This window comes from Pyrgilauda ruficollis, unplaced genomic scaffold (assembly GCF_017590135.1).
Source record: "Pyrgilauda ruficollis isolate IOZ18807 unplaced genomic scaffold, ASM1759013v1 scaffold25, whole genome shotgun sequence".
NCBI classification, from domain to species: Eukaryota; Metazoa; Chordata; class Aves; order Passeriformes; family Passeridae; genus Pyrgilauda; species Pyrgilauda ruficollis.
Window position 1 is genome coordinate 9,300,062 of NW_024523822.1, and position 23,682 is coordinate 9,323,743.

At 45.8% G+C, this 23,682-nt stretch overlaps 1 protein-coding gene across 1 annotated transcript in view; it reads right to left on the reverse strand.

The window, feature by feature from the left end:
* The window catches only part of NCALD (neurocalcin delta), a 58,103-nt gene extending 38,467 nt beyond the window's left edge, over positions 1 to 19,636 (reverse strand). The window contains exon 1 of the mRNA XM_041470813.1: positions 19,535 to 19,636. The gene's annotated coding sequence lies outside the window, so the exon portion shown is untranslated. The remainder of the gene's footprint in view (positions 1 to 19,534) is intronic.
* Positions 19,637 to 23,682: the final 4,046 nt, after the last annotated feature.

The following is a 23,682-nucleotide window of genomic DNA, read 5'->3' on the forward strand; positions in this document are numbered from 1 at the left end:
TTTGAAGGTTGTGGCCATGGTAACAGACACCAGCTTAGGAAAAAGGAAATATCTGCAGTTATAATTGAACATAGAGATTGCTCATCTCCTTCTCTGAGCTGGAAGTTTACAATCAAAGCTTTGATGTGTGTGCTGGTTCCTCTAAAACAATTCCATTCTATGTCATGTGGTACACTTATTGTGAGAAACTACCAAGTATAAAAATATGTATATATAGTTCTAATGCTCCATTCACTCTTGTTTGAAGGAAGAAAAACTCCTCTTTTTTTGGCAAGTGGCTGGAGCAACTGCTGGTAAATACTTTTGTGGAAAATGACAATGCAGCAGGATGGAAATGGGCCAGACTTCCCTAACATGCAGCTGTCTCCCTCCCTCAGATCAGCAAAGTAATCACTGCTTACACCAGAGTGATGTCCAGCAGCACTTCTGGAACTCCTGCAGAACTGAGCCCAGAGACCTCCTTGGCTTGGCTGAGAGAGAACTGACAGAACTGATCTGATTCCTCAAAACCACCTGACCTTGACACACCCTACTACCTGGCCCACTGCCTCTGGTGCCTCCCCAAGCTCTGCCCTGCCTGTGGCCACAGTCCATTCCAGCTTGCACCCCACTAGGCACTGCAGTTCCTCAGACACATACAAGTGGAGAAGAACAAGGCCATTAACCAAACAAAGCCCAGTAAAGTAAGAATCGCAGCAGAGACAGGGAAGATAAGCTGAGCCAGAGGTGGAGGTGGGTGACATGGGTGTGCTGAGCACAGAGATGATGAGCAGCCCCTAGAGCTCTGCACAATGACTGGAACCACTTGCAGCAAGAGCCAGCAGTGAAGGAAAGGGTTTTCAGAGTGTTTTACCTGTTTTACACAACTGCTTCAAATGGGAACTTGTAAGCAATGTGCATATTGGCCAAAGAATCCAAGCAAAAAGCATTTGTCCGCTTTAGTGCCTAATATCAATCTTGATTCATAAAAAAGTTGCAAACACTTCTCTTTGAAATGCAGATGGTAAAATATAATATGAAAATAAGCAGGCAAAGGAAGGCCCTGGGAGCTGGTGCTGCCGAGCCCTACTGAAACCACCAACTTGTATTTTTTGAAGGTTTCCTGTAAACCTTGTCTGAGGTTCACATCTAGAAGTGGGGTGAACCTCAGCTGCTGGCTGGAGGCCAGTTGTGAAGCTGGTGCAAGTAAATAGGTTGTAGCAGTCTTCTATGCAGGCAATAATTATGGGCAGGGTTCATACCTGAAAATGTTATATTTTTTTGCATGAATTTCCTTTTGAACTGCACTTTAAGAATGCAAACAGCACAAAAAGTACTAATTTATTTGGATTTTGTTAATAAAGAAGCCATAAATAATTTTTCCAGGAGTTTCCATGTGAACAAGATGCCACTGCCTTCTTACTGCAGATGCTTTTAGCACACTGTTTGGACCATCAAACAGTTTGGCCTTCAGAAAGAAAGACAACACACCAACACAGGGATTCCTTTTTGTCCTAATCAATGACTTAAAATTATATTAAACTAGTACATACCAAGCACATTGCTGGAGCCTGCAGTGTAAATGCTGCCTTTTCAAACGTGAAGACAACAAATTTCTCAGACAAGTCTGCTGGAGCTTGAGAACTCCTCCAGCATGGCCAAGAGAAATAAAGCTACTGCCACCAGCATTACACGGGCTTCATGCCTGTGGTTTCTAACAATACCATCCCAGCAGCATGGCCAGATGAAAATTTAATTCAGTGAAGTTCCAAGAAACTCTGGTGTCACTAGCAGTGCAAGGCAGCTCAATCATGAATGGAAATCAATGACCTGTTAAGACCTGGGGGTTGGACTAGATGACCTTTAAGGGTCCTTCCCAGCCTCAACTATTTGCTGATTCTGACTTGTGATGCCTTGAGGGGCACCTGTCTGCCTCTCTGCACAGCTGCTCCAGGCACACGCAGCCACCTCGTTCCCTGGGGCCTGACCACACTGTAGCAGAGCCATTCCCATCTCTGAGGCTGCAGAGATGGACGAGTTCAGCAGTTGCCCTGCTGAGATTTAAGATGCCATCCAGCCTAAAATGCTCAGCTCTTGGGGTTTCCTTATGGCTGCAATATCTGTCCCTCAGTTACTGCCACGGGAGGCCTGTGGGCATTGAGCAATCCCCAGACACCATCAGACCTTGTGCAATGCCGGTGCATTCAGCCCTCCCTGAGCCCAAAACATGAACAAAGGCCTGAGATATCTACCCAGCATCACTGTGCCACAGGCTGCTCTCTCCCTCCTTCTGCTGCTGAGCTGCAATAGCCAGTGGGGACCAGCACCTCATGTGCCACCAGCACTCAGAAGCCACTCCTGTTTCCAGATCAAAGGCACGGTGGACTGGCAGTGCTTGTGGCTCTCTAAAACTCCTTGGAAGAGTAGGGTGGTCAGGAAATGCTGCAGAAGAGGGGAGGATGCAGACAAGGAGAGGCAGATCTTCTGGGGCCAGACAGCATTCCCTGTTTTACTTGGAGGGCTTCTCAGACCATAAGGACCACGAGCCAGCTCCATATGACCTTTCACGTGAGCTGAGAAGAGTGACAGCAGATGCTGGTAGCCAGAGGGAGGGGAGATTTAGTGCTGCTCTATTTCCTTCCCTGGAAAACTTGCTTTTGTAGGAGGAGGTCAGAGACATAGAGCAGCAACCTGAGGGAGGGTGCTCTCGCCTGCTCTTCTGAAGGACTGGAAATTGAATGGAGTGGATTGTGCCATGAAGCCTCACTTCACTGGAGCTTTTATCTTTTAAAATTAGGTTAGGAAATTTATTGCTACAGTAGCTTAATCCCACAGTGCATTATCTGTACACATGATGGACTGGAATATGAACCAATTCTGTCAATAAAGTGACTGCCTGCATCTTGATCATCAGATACAAGGAATTCAGTCTTCCTTTTGAGATGCTAAGCAGTTGCAGACTGGCAGACTCCCCTGCCTATGCTTCTGGTTTGGGTGCTTCCTACATTCAAGTTTCTCAGCAAGAGATGATGCCGTGGGAAGGGAAGAAAGGGGAGAAGAATTTGGTTCCAGGCACCTGGCTGCACACTGTGACTCCGCACTAGCCCGTGGGGTGGCACGGGGGCTGCAGCCCCCAGGGACCTCTCTGACTGATACCATGAGCTCTGCGTGTGCTGGGGACCCAGCTGTCCAGCTCTGCTCATCTCCAGTCTGTGCCCTGTACTGACAGGAGAGGCAGAGACCAGCAAAAGTGTTCCCTCTGAAGGTTCAGATCAGCAGGGAGCTTCCTTGGTGGAAAGGATCCACCACTGGGCACTCACAGCCACTCTGTTCTGCCTGAACAGAGCAAGGGGGCTGGACTGGCTCAGAGAATGTGTCTAGGTACACATTGAGTGCTCTGAATCTAGAATCGACCTTTAACAAGATACATCCTCCAACAACAGCTCAGGAGAAGATTGTTTTAGTATCAAACTCTCCACATTACTTACCTACAGAAAACTCCAGATCCAGAAATCTAAATTTCACTGTCTCTATACAAGCTATAGAAATCTAGTCAATACCATCTCTAAATGGAATCTAGAGAGTGAGTGAGCAAATTCCAAATTTATGGCTGGCAGAAACAGAAATATGAGAATCTAGTTTCGCAAAATTGCTTGAGCAGACCACAGTCTCAGTTTGCTCAACATGGAGTGTCAGATTGAGTTATATAATTCCTTCTTGATGTGAAGTTCCTTGATTTTAGCAAAAATGGCTGGAAAATGAAACTTCATGACAAAACAGACTTTTCTACCTGATTGCTTAGCTGACAAATCCTCAAATAAATTATTCTTTGAGCAGCATCCAGGATAACTGGTCCATCAAACAATGAGATGAAGTCTGGAACTTCACAGGAGTATCTGGTCTTTGGTTTTACAACATCTCAGATGTAGCCACTAGGCAAAGGCTTTTCAGCCAGCCCACAATATGAAAAGGTAAAAGCTTATTGTTTAGATCACAGAATGCTCTAATGTTCATATAAAAAAGTTAAATTATAAGCAGGGAACAAACTTAACTAGACTGACTTGTCATTTCTGAAGGTCCTTTCCTCTTCTTTTTCCTCTTCTTTTTAAAGGAACTAGTTCTCATTCAGTTCATTCAGTTCTCATTTATACAACATATTCAGAAGTAGTAGCTGATAACATTGAGAGCTATACAAAACCTGAACTACTCATGGGAAGGAGGACAAGGACTGATTTTCCTGTCATCAAATGGTCAGCTAAATATTCTATCATTTCTCCTCTGTTGGTCTGTTTGAGCCCAAAAGAAAAGTAGCTGGGTTATTTGGTTTGTGAGATGTCACCACCAACTCCTCCAAAAGTCTCTAAGCCCTTTGGCACCAAGAAGAAGACAATCAGATATTTGTCAGACTTCACAGGGAGATGTTCAGAGAGAAATCTCACATTCTTAATTGAAGAACAAGCAGGAATGTTTTAAGACTACAAGATATTTATAATCTCACACATTTTGAATGTAAAGGGTACAAATATAATTTTTGCTCTTCCTCTGCAGGCCAAGATATGAGGGACACTTGCCAGAACACAAAAGAATTTTCACCCCATTCCAAACTTCCATTAAAAAAAAGTGTACTAAGTCTGAAAAATAAGTGTAGTCATTTGAATCAAGAATTTGGCTTCGTAACCCACTGGGAGACTGAAGCAGAGCAAAACACATCTGCTAACACCCCAACTTGAGCACCACAGTTGGCAAGTGCTGCTGAAGAGATCTCAGACTGAAGCTGTAGAAATGTTAGAGGTTAAAACTGAAGTTTCTTGGCCGAACTGACCTTAAATGGAAACTCTGTAGGAAGTCTGCCTGCACTGGCTTTCCAACCCGCACATAAGCATTCATTTCTAATAGATACATGGATGTACATAGAAAGGCTAATTCAAAACCATGTGGGTAAAATCAAAGCAAATCGCTCCTCTGGGGATGTGCTGGACAGAGTAAGGCAGACGTTTCCTCTTTCAGGATCATGAATTAAAATCAGAGGAGAAATCTCAGGTGGAAGGTGGTTACAGTAGGGTTCTTCCAAGCTGAGTCTCGGGATGGATGTAGTTGTACATTTTCATTAATAGCCAGGATGCATCATCTCAAAGCAGTGCAGTTATTGATGACACCAAGGTGACAGGCACCATCAGGTGGACACCAGACTACCCCACAAGAAGAATGGGACAATTTTAGCATTGGAATCGTGCAAAGGGATGAAATTCCTTATTGCAAAATGCACCATGTGATGGACAAGTGGGAAGAATTGATGTTCTTAACTAGAAATGATGGAGCAGGAGGAAGAGCTGAAGGACTCATATAGCCATAAGACAACAGGAAAATACCAATATGATGTGTCCTGCAGGACACAAGGGATGCTTTCTAATGAACCTGCTGAGACCAATCTGTTGAGTTCAGGGAGGGTGAAATACCAATGCTCTTAATGAGCAGGTTTTGGAAAAAATGAGGGCTCACCTGGATTACTGTAGTACATGGCCAGGAAAACAGGTTGAAAACACACTGAGGAAAAGGGATTTTGGCCTGCAGTGGCTGCAGAGCAGGGCTATTAAGCCAAATAAGGGAATGGAAAGCCTGTGCTCTCAGAGGAGACCAGAGGCACTTGGATGTTTAGCCTTGCTAAAGAAAGGCCAAGAGGGATATGGTTGAAGTCTATAAATACATCAGAGGGGGTAAACACCAGGGAAGGAGAAAAGCTGTTTAAACTGAAGGACAATGCTGGCAAAGAACAAATGGGTATAAACTAGCCATAATAAATTTTGGCTGGGAATGAGAAGCAAATCTCAAACCACCAGAGCAGCAAAGTCTGTGGAACAGCCTTCTTCAAAGATCACAAGACAAAGAGCCAAAGTCGTGGGAAAATGCAATTTAAAAACTCCACAAATAGGGTCTATATGACATGGATACCTGCAGTGGACTGGGGGAGTCAGAAGGGCCCCTGCTGTCCTGACTTCTGGAAGGGAAACAGCATCCAAAGAAACAAGCATGCTTCTTACAGCGGGCAGTGTCACATCAGTGATGGGGAGTGGCAGGAATGTGAGGGGAGCTTTAGGCAAGCAGAGGAACAAGTGCCAGGATGAAACAGACAGGTCAGGAAACCTGGCCAGCTCTGTCACTTCAAGCATCAGATAGCACTGAGAGCAGCAATACATTATTGCAAAAAATCTAACTGAAATTAAGATTTGTAAGTAACCTCAATAAAATTCACAGCTGCTTGGGCTTAACCTTGGAGTCAAGAGGATTAGCAGGCTGTTGTCCAAATCAAGAAATAGTAAGTTTTGCATTTTCTTAGAAAGTGAATTACAGACATGCCTGGTCTCTATTCAGTATTGAGTAATTCAAGCTTTCTACAAAATTTCACCTCTTTATTGTCATCCTTTTGTCTCCTCTAAGGAACACAATAATTTATTAATACCATTCTTTTCTTCTGAAGAGTTCTGATGACTTCACTGAAATTACTGGGTGACAGCTGCACTACAGTGTTGACTGAACAGAGGCACAGGAAGAGGGAGGAAAGGATTTTTTTCACCTGTATGACTTCTTTATCAGCTGATCATGTGCTCCTGGGCTAGCTGGGGTCAGTTTTCAAGATTTCTGGGTTGGCAGAGACTCACAGGAGGATGGCACAGAGCAGACTCTCATCAGGCACTTTGTGACCCTACCTGGGCTCAGAGGCTGTAGGCACCTAAACCTCCTGACAGCCATCCTGCTGCCTCAGGGCATGCCTAGCACTGTCTCAGCTGTGACAGTGGGAAAGCACCATGCTGCCTCACGCTCCCTCCCAAGCCACACCACGACAGATATGGAGGAATTTCTCTGCCTATCAGACCTTCACTCCATTGTCAAATGTCTACCTAACAGGGAAGAACACAGGCAGCAGGGAGCTCTTGTTCTAGGACACCACCTTGGACTGACCTCTTCCTTCTTCTCCTCTGAAAATTGTTTGCTCGGGATGTGAAAGGGTAATAAAGTACAACACAGTGAATAGCACCAAGGCACTTCCCTCTGCACAACAAAAACTAGCCATGCACGTGTCTGCAAGCACAGAGGGCCACCAGAGCTCTCTGCCATCCTCTGACCTTCCAAAGGGCAGCACCAAGTGCAGTGAAACTGGCTGGAGATGAGATGGGGAGATAACAGCTCATCATCTGAACCCTCTGCCTACATTATGGCTGTCTCATGAGTTTCCTCAGGGCAAGGAAAAACAGCTGAAAACAGATACCCACAAAACCCATCAAATCCACCTGATGTCATTGTCTCTTGGGGGCTCCGTAATACAGGTAACTGCTGTTCCCAGGAGAACTACCAAACCTAATTACTTGTCATGACTGCATTAGATGAAGAAGGTGCATGTTGCTGATAGTTGCCTCATGGGAACATAGAGTAGATCTTTCTTTTGTCCACTTATAATTAAAGCAATCTTCTTTGTACATTAGAATCAGTAGTTTATAAGGAAATGCAATAAAGATTTCTTGAGTAAATCTCTTAATTTTCTTAATATGTTTATCCAATTTAATGGAGTTTCTAATTGATTGGAGGAGGAGCAGTTTCAGAAATAGTGTGCTTAAACAGACATGACAAACCATGCAATAATCCAGGTTTTTTCAAGGCTAATGCCTGAATAACAAGCACGTCCCACAACGGTGCCACTTCCATTTGTGCCAGACACCTGAGAAGCAGCAATCATAAACCTCTGCAATGGCTGGGAGAAAAACCTGTCATTCTATTATCTGTGCAGATAAATGTAGCACTCTGTGAAATCTTTATCAAAATTACCCACCAGCAGAATTAGGTAACCAGCTTCAAATAGCAAGGAACAGGGAGTTATGTCCAGTTGAGCAGCGGCAGTTCGGACACCACTGATTCTTCAGTGGAAAGGTTGGAGAAAAGTGCAAAATACGGTACAGAACAAGAAATGCAAACACTGATGAAACACACAAATGGTTGAATAGACTTTTATTATCAGATGAAATAACAATGCCTTAAAATAGGATCCCCTTTGGGTTAAAAAATGAACAAAGTCAAGGAACTGTAGATTAGAGCCAGGTGCTTAGTGGAACTAGAAATTTAAGAACATTTTTGCTTTTATCTGATGATTCTTGGAAGAAACACTTGTGTTCATATTTCTGAAAGAAGTATTTCCTGTTGTTGAGCTTTCCTTTGAAAGACATATTTCTGTTTCACTACTGAAAGCAGTTGCAGAGCTATAAATGCACAGCAGGCCACGCAAGACAGGTCTTTAATTACACCTCTCCTTCCGTGAGTTCACTGGGAGCCAATTGCTCAAGGCTAATAAGGATTAAAACATATTCAATGACTCTGAAAAACTGTCTTAATGCTAGTCTTCTCAAATCTCCTGTATTATTTGGAGCAATAGAAGCACAGCAACTCCTGTTTGCAAGTCAAAAGGGAAAACTTTATGCTTTCACACAGTCATGTCCAAGTCCTGCTTTACTAAACCCCACTGTTCAAAGTTTTCAGCCAGTATCCTCATGCTGTGCAGGACATTGATGTAAATCTGCAGATAATATCAGAGTTCCATGATGGCTTCCATGTAGCACAAAGTGATCTGTGACCAGACATGACTGGGAAATTCAGGGAAAGTGGAAGACACTCCATGTCTAACAGAGGAGGTAATTAAAATAATCAAACCTACCTGAAGAGCCTCAGGCAAAGAGATAGGCAAATGTTCCCCTGGCTCTCTCAAATCCTACTGACATTACGCTCCAAGATCAAAAACATAAAGGTTGAATTCAACAAAACCAGAAGTACTGGGAGAAAACTGCATTCAGAAGTGTCCTTTGCTTTTGACCTCTTTCAACCCTGAAGTTTTAGGAGGACAGCACCTGGACACCACTTCTTTCTTTGCAGAGTGAAATGTGAAATTCCTGACAGTGCTGTGTGCCAAAGGCAGTGCTGTACGTGGGGCTGGGCAGTCCCCAGGGAGCTGGAGAGTTCATTGTGCAGTGCACAGTGCTTACTTCAGGCAAAGGAGGATTTGGAAAACAGATTTTAGACATGAGACAGCATTAAAAAAGTGGAACATGTTGGTCTCTCTCTGAGAAGTCTAATACAGATAATAATTTAGTTATTCTGGATTAGTGGTAGAACAGTAGTGGATACTGACCTATGCATTTTTCACATATAAAAATAAATGGATTGTAAACTAGAAAAGAATTAAAACTGAGCCTCACAGGGGAAAGAACTGAGAAACAACATGAAATCAGCATCAAACCCACTCTCTGTAAAGAGTCAGGTCATCAGTGTACATGATAATGTTCCTCTGTACAAACAGAGGAGTAAAGAGCCTGGTGCTCTATGGACCAAAGGCTTTTCTTTATCCTTTTTTCCAGCCATGTTCCTCATTTCCTTCACTTTGGTCCTATTAGAACCCCATTGCTGTTTTTGACAGACTGGAGCTGCCAGCCTTTTTGTCACACTCCAACGGGCTGATTTCCTGGCTGTGGCAAGAGCCTGCAGCTCATGAGCTGTACCTAGACCTGGGCTTCAGAAAAAACACTTCTATTTTTAAGGTTCTTTTTCCCCTCCCAAGGATTCTCACCCAGTTATGCACAATGGCATTTAGCACATCACCTGTGACTATGAAGCAAATGCATCTGGGTGCATTCCCCAGCATGGGGCCAACTGGCACAGAAGTTCCCTTGTCTGTGCTGTTGAACTCTGCACCCTCCTGAAAAGTGACTGTGTGCCATTTGCCCCCTGGAATGGACCCAGCGGACAGGCTGGGAAGATAGGAACTGATTGGGAGCTAGACTGGGATAGGGACTGCTCTGCAGAGAAAGTGATTTTGACTACTGAGCTCTGGTGCTGGGGTTGCCCCCTATTTCATTTATTATGGACACAGCCAGTGGCCATAGTACAGACACAGCCATTATCTCAGGAAACTGGATAGCTTGTCACCTACTTGAATGTTAGTGTCAAAACAAGAAATATCAAGCCTTGGGGCAAGTAAATGCTTGCCTAGTGTGGGATATTAAGAGAAGATTATGAACTAGACCCAAAGTTCAAATCACCTGGGACATGCTTTGCAAGGGGCCTTGGGCTCAGTGATGAATTTGCTGGGGCTCTGAAGGGGTTTCAGGGCATGTGCACACCAAGGAGCTGGACTGGATGCCAAGGAGGGCCAAATGTCCCCATGGAGCTCAGCCCTTCTACCTCCAAATACCAGCCTTGGCTGGCTTGATCCTTGCACCCCAAATGCCAGTCTCTGTGGGCTCAGCCTCCACCTACACTAAGCACACCTGTTGCTGGGCTTATTGCAGACTCCAGACCACAGAGAGGGCTGTGGTATGGCCAGTTCAGCTTCTCAGCACCCCGCGCTTGGACAGCCACACCTGTTCAAGAGGCATGTGACTCCTCTGGGGCTGGCCACCTCCGGGCGTGATGCCTTTCAGTAGGACTCAGGGGATTTCCACCAAGAGGCATGCTGCTTGTTCTGGTCAGCTCTGTGTGCATGCAGCAGTGAAGCAGCTCCTCCTCATCCACCAGGACCACAGGAGAGCTGGCTGATCTCCAGGGAAGGCAGTGAGAATGGGATGCTCCTCTCTCTGCTCCTGCCCAGTGCTTGGGCAGCAAGCCAGCCACGGTGAAGGTGAACTGCTGAGATGTGGTGACAGGAAGCCACTGCCATGAGCGTTTAATTTTTAATTCCTCTCAGAGCTTCTTTGCTACTATCCCTCCCTGTAGCCCTAGGGGAAGGCTGCTGGCACGTGTTTCTGGAGCTCACCCTGTTTGTGTTTGGCTGCATGCCTGACTGTAGGGATAAGGGAGCAGGATACCCGGCCAGCCCTGCTGGGTGCTGTCAGGGAGCCCCTCCAGAGCAGCTGCTTTCCTGGGCCAGCAGTCTAGGGTGGGACACACAAGGTGCTTTGATGTTGGAACTGCATCTCAGCTCAATGGGATCTGCCTACATCACTAGTTCTGGAGCCAGGCTCCTTCAGGCTTATTTTTCCAAAAGCATCCTTTCCTTCTTCTTCAAAGGAGGATCCACCAGCAAGAGATGCTTCTTTTCAAGTCAGGCTATGAAAACAGTGGACAGCATGAGCACACTGCCCAACACTTGCCCCTGGGAAGCAAGGGCTGTCAGGGAGGAATTACTGGGCTTGCCAGTGAGGAAGCAGAATTGCCTGAAATACTGAAATACCCCTCACTGCAGACACAGGAGCATGCAGCTGTCCCACTTGGCCTGCAGATCCCCTCTTCTCCCCACTCAAGTCATTCTTCTGCTTAAAAATGTTATTTTGGGAAAGACAAGAATAATGGGAATAGCACTGTAAAAGCATGGGGAATTCAGCAAACAAAAGAAAAGCTGCTATTTTTGAGAACATCTCAAATTGGTAATTGTGGCTTGTTTTAACTCCTTCTCTCCCAGCTGCCTCCCCAACGCCCTGCTTGGAGTGCCACTCCCACTCATGGTGGGAGTGGCATGCAGGAAGGGTGTGTCTTACTACAGGCTCTTGGAGCAACACCACAGCCCACTAGTAACTGGCACCTGGTGAGCTAATAGTGAAATACTCTTCAATTTCTCATCAGATTCCTTGAATTGAGGCAGGGGTTTCTGCAAAGGTCCCAGTGTCTAACAAAAAGCATATAAGTCAAGCAGTCACCCTGCTAGTCCTTCTGTCACCTTTGGCCATCTCTGAAAGAGTTGTATTTTTCTAGTTGAAGCACCACAAACATTATGTATCCATGGTGAGTGGAGGGGTCTGACTCTGCACAGCAGCAGAGAACCCTGCCCCATGTTCTCACAGAAAACGCCATCACTGCAAGAAAAGAAACTGAATCTGCCAAGCTGCAGATCCAGTGAAGCAGTATAAACTCATCTTTAACAAATTCACCAAGACCCCCATGGAGCAGATGTGGAGCATGTCATACTGCTGTTTGATCAGCTCTCACTTTTTCTTGCCATGGTATGGCCAAATTGGGCAGGTCTCTTTGCAGCCCTGGTCAGGGCTGGCATTGCTCTCCTGCCTGCAGCATCCTGTGCCAAGGGAAGGTACAGGTGACATCTGGACCACTACTGCAGATGGCCCTGCAGTTCCACCTGACAAAAGCAGCCCTTCTGGGCTAAAACCTAGCAGAAGAGATGCAAAATAGGAAATAAATGTGGGGGAACCACTGCCCTGATGATACTGAAGGAAGAACAACCAAAGTCTGAGCTCATGTTTTCAGTTCCTAAAGCAATCCTATTCTGCCCAAGTGCTGCTGTGCATGCTGGCCAGGACTACCATGGATGCCATGGAGGTAGCAGCAGGGACAGGGGATGCTCTCTCACAGGCAGTCTCATTTCTGAATTGTCAGAAATAATTCTTTGTTTCATAAAGATGACTCTAAACACTGCTCCCTGGATTTTCCTTTCCAAGAGCAGTAGGAGAAAGTAAATATCTATTTTTTTGTTCAGAAACAGTTCCTCTTTACCTTCCCTCTGACCTTCCCAAGTCTCAGCACTTCTGCCTTTCACTGAGTTCTGCTTTTCAGCTTTTACCTTAGTGGTAACAAGGGGGACTTCCTTAGCAGGAGTCACTCAGCTCCTTCATCAGGCCCTGTCAGGACAGGCAAAGCAAAACACAAATGGTCTTTCTGCAGAAGTTCCCACTATCCTGTAACTCAGAGACCAGAGAGTCTACACAGACATCAGAGCTGTAAGTGATTTAATATCATGTGCCATCAAACATTACATGCCTTGCAATTCACGTTGGGGATTTTGATTAAGGAAACCCTTGAATGTGGCAAGGAAGAAGTGTGAGTTCTGATGTTCTCAATTTTTAGCAGTAAAGTAATTGAAAATGAAGGGTGAAGTGAAATAATTGAACATGAAAGCTGTGTGCTGTGTCAAACCAGCAATAATACTCAAGTGAGAGGAGACCATGGTTAGACTGAAAGATGTATCCTTGGCCAGCCATAATTTTGCACTCTTCTCATCCACATCAGCCGATGAAATAAAAACACAGTCCACCCTTCTGGTGGGACTGTTTCAGTAGGGTCAGAACGACTCTACATGAAAAGCCTCATACGTGATAAACAGCAATGAATAGGATGCTTGACAGACAGGTCCAGAGGACAACAGACAGTGCTTCTGCTGAGATATAATTGCTCTAATTGGACCTGGGCTTGCAAAGATGGGGACTCTGCAATCTTGCTGCCATTCTGCACAAAAGAATACTGTTGTGATAGGAAGCACATAGCAGTTGTGGAAATAATCAACAGCTTTGTGCTCACATCCCCCTGGCATCTTGGATTTGCAAGCACAACGTGAGCAGAATATTTCTTTAGAGTTAAAAGTTCTCAGGCTGAATTGCTTCATGAAATCTCTTTACGTGTTATTCAGCTGAAGTTAGATACTTCATATGTGCTGGATCCATTGTGGTTTTGCAGTCCTGGAGGAGATGCAGAAAGACTGTGTGAGGCATAATCAGGAAACCTTGCTGCTCTAGGAGTGAGGGAATTTGCTAAGGAAAGAAGCCAACTTTGACCTTCTTCAGCTTTAACTTGTCTTCTCTTGGGTGATAGCCTGTAAACCACCTGATCTGCTTGTCTAATAAAATCTCTCTACAAGTCATGTTGGATGTCTCCAAAAGCTGATCTATTTATAATAGTAGAACAAGCATGAAGCTATTGTTGTTAAGTAGCAGGCACTGCACAAGGGTTGACTGTACAGTGTTCCTCCAGCCCTTCTTCGAACCCAGTGCCCAGAAGAGAGTGCAGCCCTGTTAGCCACAGCTACATCACATGGCAGCTAAACAACATCACTGCATCATTGCTAACACAGGCAGAGTATTTCACTCTCCCAACTCCTTCTGACAGCTCTGTTTCATGGAGCAAAAAGTCTTGTCTGTCCTGTTCTGCAGATGCCCAGGGACATGAGGCAGCACTGCCAGAGCTCCCTGCATGGGCAGATGCAGCAGTGCAAGAACATCAGCCTGCCCTGGACACATCCTGCCAGCACACTCAGTCAGCCCTGCCAAGGGCTCTTCTTCCCCCCTCGTCCCATCCCTGCTGGTCCACCCCGCCCCTGTGGCTGGGCAGCCTGGCTCTGGCCTGCTCCCAAACCCATTCTCTTGACAATGAAATTCAGCACACAGCTAAGAGGCTTTGTGACACATGTGGCAGGTATAAACCTGTGCAGACACTGTCAGTTGAAATGCTGCCTCCTGCTCCTTTGCAGTTCCTAAGTAAATGTGCAAAAATGCAGTTGTGATGTTCAGGAACTGCTCACGTCCCAACTGTAAACCAGCACCTGCACCTCAAACAAGGCCACTTGTCCCTAAAGAGCCAGCCTGGCTTACTGCACCCTCCTTACAGAAATGGCCATCTGCAGTGACACCCTGAAGCTCCTGTTCTATGCTCCTATTGCAAATACCAGACATGAGGGGCAGGATGTGCATCACCCAAAATGTGAGTGATGGAACCGACATCTTCCCCAGCACCCAGGCAAAGTGACAGGGCTGGGTGCAGGAAGGTGGCCCTGGGCAGCCATGGGAAAAGCTCTTGATCCTCAGAGCACTCGGGGGGTGACAGCATCCCTGGCTCACTAGAAACCATGTCACCAGCCAGCCCATGTATCCATGCCATCCTTGGGGTCACAGGTCCACACTTCTCCTTTTCCTGTCCTGACATTTCCTCTGCAGTAGCACTGTGACTGTCACTCAGCAGGACTGTGACAGATGTATGGGGACTTCAAAGCATCAAGCATGCCCCACACTCAGCTTCTGTCTCCTCCCAATGCCATCCCTGCTTTGTGCATCCCAGGCTTGGTTTCACATAAGGACCTGACCAATGCCCCAACAAGGTGGTGGGAAAAATTTGCCATGGAGATGCTCTCCTAGAAAGTGCACATCTCAAATAAAAGCACACGGGATTTATCAACACAAGCCCAGCTAAAAAACACCAGACATGTTTGTTTCCAGCTACTATGTCTATGATGAACCATAGACTATCACAAGAATAAAAACCATAAGGATTGACATCAGTGGGTTTTATACAGCTAAAACTTTGCACAACACTGTGAACACGTACTGCAAAAAATAGTGAACTACAAAAGAAGACAAATAAAGCTAAACCAAGACCCACCCTCAGCTATCTTCTGTGAAAGGAGGTGTGGCTGGGAATTTCAGGTGCTGGGCAAATTGAAAGCAGCATTTCAGACCAAATGTCAAGCTTCTTGGTTTTTCTGCATGTAAATCAGATCCTTACATTATCTCAGTGTCATTTTGTGGCTGAAAGCAATTCAGCAGCTATCAGCACAGCCAGTCTGAAATTCAGCAGAACAGGATCTGAGCCCTTCAGCTCGTAATGATTAGATAATTCTGTGGAAATGAATCTTATGAAAAATGAAGTTAAGCAGAAAGTTGACAGTATGGTGAAGACCACAGAAGGGAGAGGAACTTTACAACTCAGCCTTCACATTTTCCACCTATAGGATTTCAACATTTGCTAAAGTTGTAGTAAGGGCAGCTTCTTCACAGTGCTCCCTCTGGGAAATATCACATTCAGCAATTCCTGAATTACAGTTTCTAATTATATTTTCATACCGTAATGCTGTCTGAAATGCAAATTTGATGACAGAATAATTCAATCCATATAAAATAATTACAAAATTACTGTTTCTCAACCCTCAACTCATACTCCCTGCTATTTAAGAAGATAAATTTAACAGCTGCAAAAGTACAGCCAAAACATAGTCTATTTTTTAAACTGTTATCTGACTAAAGCTGTCTGTACAGATTTTGGCTCACCATAGAAGATTATGTCTAAAATATGACTACCAAAAACATTCCAGAGTTAGGATTTTTGTTGCTTTAGCTTGGAACCAACAGCCAGGTCAGCTTTTATTTTGCAGAGTGCCCTACGTATGGCATCTGTGTTTAACTGGAAAAACAACTGTTGGTTAAAATGCCAAATCTCTATTGCAGATCAGCTATCATTTAAACCAGTTGTTCCTAATGTTGATGCAGACATTAAATTAGCACAATGTAATGATTTTTAGCAGAGTGGGAATCAACTTCTGCAATAAGTAATTTAAGATGCTGAAACTCCATACTGAAGCACCAGTTCCCACTAACAACTGCCACCCTCTGCAGAGGATTTTATTCCCCCCCATAAATATTGCCTCAGCAGTAGCTAGGACCTTTAAAAAGACAGCAGAAATTGCATTCTGTTTGAAAAAATTCAAGGAGTAGTGTTCCGCACTGCAAGGGGTTTTTAGGTTTTATTATGATACTGGCCTAAATTTAGATTGTCAATGCCCATCAACTCAACCAGACCAAGGTAGAGCACACTGAGTGTGTTATTATTATGAGGCTAGAGGCATCAACAGCTCACATCTGGTTTTGATTTTCCTGCTGTCTGCAGTTGTGTGAGAAGTGACTTGAGGAGATCACAGATGTGACTTTAGCCAAGCTCTCTCCTAAGGTGCAGTGCTCCAACTCCTCGGGAATTGCTGCTCTGCTCGCTCTTCGCCATGGACATGGAGACTGGAGGAAGAGATCGTCCCTTCCTCGTGTGTGTGCAAAGGGGGTGACATTTGCAAATGATATGAAGGCTGATGGGAAGTTGGAGGGTCAGTCTAGACTCCCTAAAAGAAGGTGGAGTGCTGCCAAGCCCATGTGCATCTCACATTTTTTCTCTTTACGTCACAGGATTTCAAGCCCAAGGAAGCTGGCAGTGTCAGTTGTGGCATTGGGCAGAAGTTGAAGGATGCAGCCACCTTCCCCTCTCGGTGGTGGGAAGGAACCTACAGGCTGTTTGCTCTTTTCTCATGGGGCATGCAAGCGTGGCAGCTCAGAGAAGGAGGGATGCTTAGCATCACATTTCCTGGCAGCTTCACACCCTGCCAAGGTAAACCCGAGTGCTTGTCCAAAGGGTTTGCCACAGAGCTGACCAGTGATAACAAGAGCATGAAATAGTCAAGCAGAGGCACACAGTCCCAGGATGACTGTCACACACCATTCCCTTCCCTCCTGAGCAGGGATCTGTGTCACCTCCAGTTGCAGATTCTGGCACTGCCTGTGAGCTGCCTGCCTGCAACTCATTCCCATCTCTGGGGCAAAACGGGTGGAGCCTGGTGATGGGATGCACAAAGCCCCCAAAGACTCATCAAGAGGGGACGGAGGTGTCACTCTTCCAGGCAGGACGCATCCCTGTGCAACCTCAGTGGCACTTACCCGCTTCCCCTATGACATTGCCTCTCAGACCTCTTGCAGCAGCATGTACAGGACCCTTCTGCTAAAATGTGGAGCAGTTTGCCATCCTTCACTCTAAGGTCAAGTTAGAGCCTTTTCAAGTAAAGAAAGACATCTCTATTCCATCTGGAGATGAGGAAGGTATTTTTAAGACATTTCTAATGAATAGCTCTTGAGCAAAAGTTGCATCAATTGTTTTTCCCCTTACAGGTGGCTTCAAGGCATCAAATGCTATAGGACACTGTATTCAAGCCTAAATGAATGAGCATAAGCCTCAGCCCACACTGAGCACCATCATTCAAGTCCAATCTGGGAGGTGACAGCAGCTACACACAGAGTCAAATCCTGCAGACATGATGATGAATGACTTCTCTTGAATGGCAGGTGCCACTCAGCTCAAATCTGTCCCCATACTCCACGCCTTGGTCCCTCTGCAGACTTGCCCCAGCTGTATAAACTGGTGAACAAGCAGACCTCAGAGGGTCGTGGGCTGTATAAACCACCTCCCTGTCCTCCCCTGCTAGCCCACCTCTACACTCTGGGGACTCACATGCTGATGGAGGGGGATGAATGCCACGGGCTGAAGCACAGCTCCCCACAGCAGCCCAGCTCAGCCCAGGCAGGTCACCAGGCAGGGACATCCAGAGCTCACTCCCCGTGGCAAGGCTGCACATGGGGTGCCACCCCCTCCAATGCTGCAAGGCTCCTGTAAACCTGGGTAAAACTCACCTGTGAGGAGCCAGGCGAGATTCCCCATGCACTGCTGCAGTGGCATCAGGTGAAGAATTTAATAAAGACAATTTGAAATATTTCAGCCGCCCCCAACAATAATGTCTTAGGGCATCAGTGGAACAGGAAAGGACTGATGAGATAACACCAAGTGAAATGGTTTAGATATTTCAGACCGTTTAGACAGTTCAGATGTTTCAGCATTTATCCTTGTTCTCTGCTAAGAATGCCAAATGCAGTGAAATCCAGAGCACTAAGCCATAACTTCCTTAGAGAAGTGCCTTCAGTTTTAATATCTGTCTTGGCTCTCTTTCTGAAACAATTACTTATGCCGCATTTGATAACATCATATAACATAGAATCATTTTCATAGATCTTTTAAAAATCTTTTACTGCTCTGTGTTTTAAATTGTTTTGTAGCTCCACACTGTTAGACCAGCAGCTGCTTTAGAGAATCATTACCATTATTGATAAACCCTTTGAACTTTGGGAGGAAGGGAACAGGAGTGTATAATTAGAGAAGATAAGAAAGATCTAACATACTTTTCCAGGAAACAACGCACATGATGCTTCAGCTGTAATCTGTTCTTAAAACAAATCTATATGTTCCCACACAAACAAACTCAGCCTGTGGCACTAAACTTCAGGAGCTCTGGGATATCCTTCCCCACAACAGCCACCTCAGAGTAAGCGCAATACAGAAACAGACACAAACTCCCTCTTGTTTTCACAAAAAGACCCAAATAGAATTTTATTTTTCAATCACTGTGGTGATTGAAAAATCATGCTGCTCATGCTGCTGTTCTTTTTTTAGCTATTCTAACTGATCTCAATGCACAACAGAAAAAAAAAAAAAAAGAGAGAGAGAATAAACAAGCCCTGTGTGTGTGTGCTTGTGAGAAAAAGGGTAAAAGCCCGTATTACAGCAACGCTGCTCTCCTGGTATATTTCAGACAATTTTTCAGGAAGGTTTTGATTCTTTCCCTGCAAATACTACACAGTCAAGGGTGCCGCGTGCCCCGGGAGAGGGGCAGAAAGCCCGGGGAGAGTGCAGGGCGCAGGGACTGCGCCTGAACAAAGATGATTTAAATGCTGAACTTTGAGAGTTGGATTTTAAGCTGCTCCTGGCTGCATTGACTGCTGGCTTCCCCCTCACTGGACACGCTGGGTATAAACCCGCCTGAGCCGGGCAGAACTAAAAAATAACAAATTCCAACAGAGGTATAAAAAACACAGTGCCGAAACATCATTTCTTTTAACTCCTGAATGCGTTAGCCTAGGATTACTCACGTTCATTTATATTCCTAAAGTGTCAAATGAGAACGATATAATTTTATTCTCCTTTTATGGATCATTAACCTATATTTAACACCGTTTTGCCGTCTACACACAGAATTAGTAACTGGAAGCTGCTCTGCATTTATCTGATAGCGCTGGGCTTGATCATCAAGGCAAACTTCCAGCCAAAACAAACAAGTGAAAAAAAAAAAAATCAGTCACTGATACAAGCTGCTTTCTATTCTATTTTTTCTCTTTAAAGGAAAATAATCCAAACCTGATGAGAACATAAAGCAAATGGTTACCTCACACTGCAGAAATGCAAGTTTTTAATAGTCCATGCTCTGGCAGCCCCTGGGATTCAGCGGCGGCGGCGGGGATGACTGCAGCATCCACCGGGCTCTGTCTCTGCCTCTGCCGGCTCCGAGGGCGGCCGGGCCGCAGGCTCAGCCTCCGGCTGACGTCAGGCCGCCGTCACACGGCCCGGCCGGCCCGGGAGCGCTGGTTGTCCCGGCAACGCCGGCTCTGCTCCCAAATCCTGGCAGCAGGTCATCTGTCACACCGCGCCAGCAGCGCGGGCTGTGGGGCTGCCTGCAACGGGGCTGCTCCCACCGCCGGCCCTCCCTTAACCCTGTCCTCTGGGAGACCGCCGCTCTTCCCTTCCTCCTGCATCCCCAACCTCCGGCGGAAAAAAAGACATTATACACCTGGTTTGCCCAAGCAAAGGGGCACAAAAGCTGCCCCGCGAGGGTGCTGGGGCACCGCAGTGACATGCTGGCTAGCTAAAATTAGGGTCTTTCTAAATGACACGCAGCTGAAGTTTTATTCATAGCCACAGTGACACATGCTTGGTCACCCACGCTGTGCCCAGATCCGGGCGAGGCAGCAGTGGTCCTGCTGTAGTGATGTGGGCAGCGGCCGTGCAGGGCTGCGGGCTGGCCCCCAGAGCTGCCTGGCCAGCTCGGCCTCTGCCCTTAGCCTCAGCATCTGGTCCCTCTGCTAGTCTGCACGGGATGCTTCTCCAGCTGCTCTCAGCAAAACATCACGGGAAGGAGGACAAAGTAGCACATGTTTCCATCTGATTCTGACTCACCTGTGCTGCCTACTCCCGCAGGAAGAGACACAACACCAGTGTCTCCAATTCCCTTGTAACTCTAGCTACAATCCACTCCTTCCTCCTAATTTCCTTTTTTTCTCTCTCTCTCCACCTTACCAGAGCCCCACAACACATGCATGTGCCAGGAGTAGGACACAGAAGAGGCTGGAGAAGAGACTCACCTGTGAGAAGCAGGGAGGAAAGACAAAGTGTCAGCAGCAAGAAAATGCTTCTGAGCTCATCAGGTCTGGATGAGTGCGCAGTGAAGTGGAAAGAAAACTGAACAGCAGATCTCAGAAGATTGTGGTCAGTGACACAGGGTCTAGTTGGAGGCCTGCAGCTCATGGTGTTCCCCAAGGCTCAATACTGTGTCCAGTATCATCTAACTTATCCATCAATAAGTTGGATGAAGGGGCAGATACCACCCTCAGCAAGTTCACTGACGGCAAAAAGATGGGAGGAGCAGCCAATACCCCAGAGAGCTGTGCAGCCCTTCAGAAGGACCTGGGCAGGCTGGAGAGATGGGCAGAGAACCATCTGAAACTCAAAGGCAAAGATCCTGCACCTGCTGAAGAACCCCAGCAGTACAGGATGGGGGCTGCCCTGCTGGGAAGCAGCTCTGCAGGGAAGGTCCTGGTGGACGGCAAAATGTCCATAAACCAGAAGAGTGCCCTTGAGGCAAAGAAGGCCAAAGGTATCCTGGGGTGATAGGAAGAGTGTGGCCAGCAGGTCAAGTGAGGTGACCCTGCCCCTCTACTCAGCTCTAGTGAGGCCACATCTGGAGTGCTGTGTCCAGTTCTGGGCTCCTCAGTGCAAGAGAGACATGGAACTCCTGGAGTGGGTCCAATGAAGGGATACAAAGATGATTTGGGGACTGGAACATCTCCGTTTTGAGGAATGGCTGAGGGAACTGGACCTGTATAGCCCAAAGAAAGGAAGACTGAGAGGAGACCTTATCAATGTCTATCAGCATCTGAAGGGAGGGTATCAAAAGGAAGCAGCCAGGCTCTTCCCAGTGGTGCCAGGTGATAGGGCAAGAGGCAATGGCAGAAACTGCATAGAAAGTTCCACCTGAATATGAGAAAAAGCTTCTTTACTCTGAGGGTGACAGAGCACTGCAACAGGCTGCCCAGAAAGATTGTGGAGTCTCCTTCTCTGCAGTTGTTGAAAAGCTTTTTGGACACAATCCTGAGTAGTGTGCTCTGGGGAGCCCTGCTTGAGCAGGGAAGTTGAACTGGATGACCTTCAGTGGCCCTTCTAATCATTCTGTGAGCCTGGGATCAACAACTGCCAACGCTGGTTTACACAGCATTTCGTGAGCAGGGCACCTCCAGCACAGTTTACCAACAACCTCTCCAGCAGCAGCACTGCACTGGAGCTTTCTTGGGCAGCTGGTATTAGGGGCAAAGCCCTCTGAGATCCTGAGCTGCCCCCTGGGTCTCAGTGCAAAGCAGTGAAGAGAGCTCAAAGAGTTATTACAATAGAATAAGGCAGCCCCCACTGTCTAAAACTCATGCCATAAAAAGAAGATATTCACAATTATCTAGGAAACCTGTGACTGTTTAACAAAACAAGAATAATGTGATGAATTTTAGAAACCCACTGATTACTACATGTGTTGCACATAATCCCACATATTAATCCGATATAGAAGGCTGACACTTCATGTCAACACCCACCAATAAAATTGTATCATAACTTACAGATGTATTCTTTCACTTAATGGCAATGTTTGTACAATACTACATAAAATTTGGGTTTGCAGTTTAAAAAGATATCTCTCCACACTGTGTAGTGCATTCCTTTCTATTGGTCTGACAAAAATGCTTGCACCTGAGAGATTTTAATGGTTCTTAATTCTTATAAAAGCTTTTTCACAAGAGGGGACAATACATCACCTGCATTTTGATGGTCACAAAACATTCAAAAAAAACATTTTGCTGATTCCCTAAAGAGCTGGCTGAGACAGCCAGGCAGGATCATACAATCAGAATGGTTCTGGTTCAAAGGGACCTTAAAGACCACCTACTTTCAATCCCTCTGCCATGGGACACCTTTCACTAGATCAGCTTGCCCAAAGCTCCATCCAGCCTGGACTTGAACACTTCCAGGAATGGGACACCCACCACTTCTCTTCTTCTTCACAGGGCAACATATTTCAGTGTCTCACCACCCTCACAGAGAATAATTTCTTCCTAATATCTAATCTCAGTCTGCACACTTTCAGTTTAAAGTCACTACCCCTTGTCCTGTCCCTACATGCCCTTGTAAAAACTCCCTCTCCATCTTTCTTGTAAACCCCTTTGTGTACTGGAAGGCTGCTCTACAGTCGCCCCAGATCCTTCTCTTCTCCAGGTTGAAGAACCCCAACAGTTCCTCGAGGACCTGCACCTGCTCTGCTCCTGTGTAAATCTGGTCCTCCAAGCCTGCAGACACATGGGTATGCAGAGCACCTTCGTCCTCTAGCATAAAAATATCCCTTTCACTCACCTTTACAGGATATTTCTGCTGCAGTACAAGAGCTTGGAGGAGTTTTTAAACCATGCACAGTGTTTATAAGGGGGTACTAATTACATGTTGAGAGGGTTATAATTTTCAGCCAGCTGAAAGATACTAAGTGAAAAAAAAGAGAGACCAATGCTCTGAAGAACATGTGATAATGGCAGTGTAGGTTTGGATGTTCCCAGTTAGTAAGGTTTGGCTGAAGTTTTCCTGCACCTCCCCAGTGATGTGGCTCCTCCACAGGGATATTTTCTAAATTGCTGACTGAATCCCTACTTCTCGGTGTAACTGTCAAAGCTTTCCAGGACTAGGGTCAAGGGAGACTTACACCATCAGACAGATGCAGAAATGAAAGCAGCAGCATCTGTCCTTCAGAAAGCTGAAGCATCCTGCAAAAAGTGGCAGAAAAACCTATATTCCCTGAATTAATTTTTCCATGATAAAACCCTCAACATAAAACCAGCTTCCTCTATAGTTTCAGTGAACCAAGTAAGCTCAAAGCCATGGGCCATGAACACTGACAGGAAAAATACAAAACAGAGAACGACTTGTGAGTGATGGCTGATAAAGAACTCAACATGAGCTGGCAGTCTAGAAAGCTTAGAGTAGTTTAGTTTAGTTTAGTTTAGTTTAGAAAGCTTAGGGTTTTTAAAAGTTCTTTTATAGTTTAGTTTAGTTTAGTTTAGTTTCATACATTTTGTTTTAGCTGGTAGCCCAGAAAGCCAACTGAGTTCAGGGCTGCATCAAAAGGAACAAATTTGAAGAGAAATAAGGGATTGAACAATCACCAGCTTAAAGTGCAACAAGGGAAATGGTAGGATTCTGCACCTGGGATGGGGTGTAGAGAGGATGTAC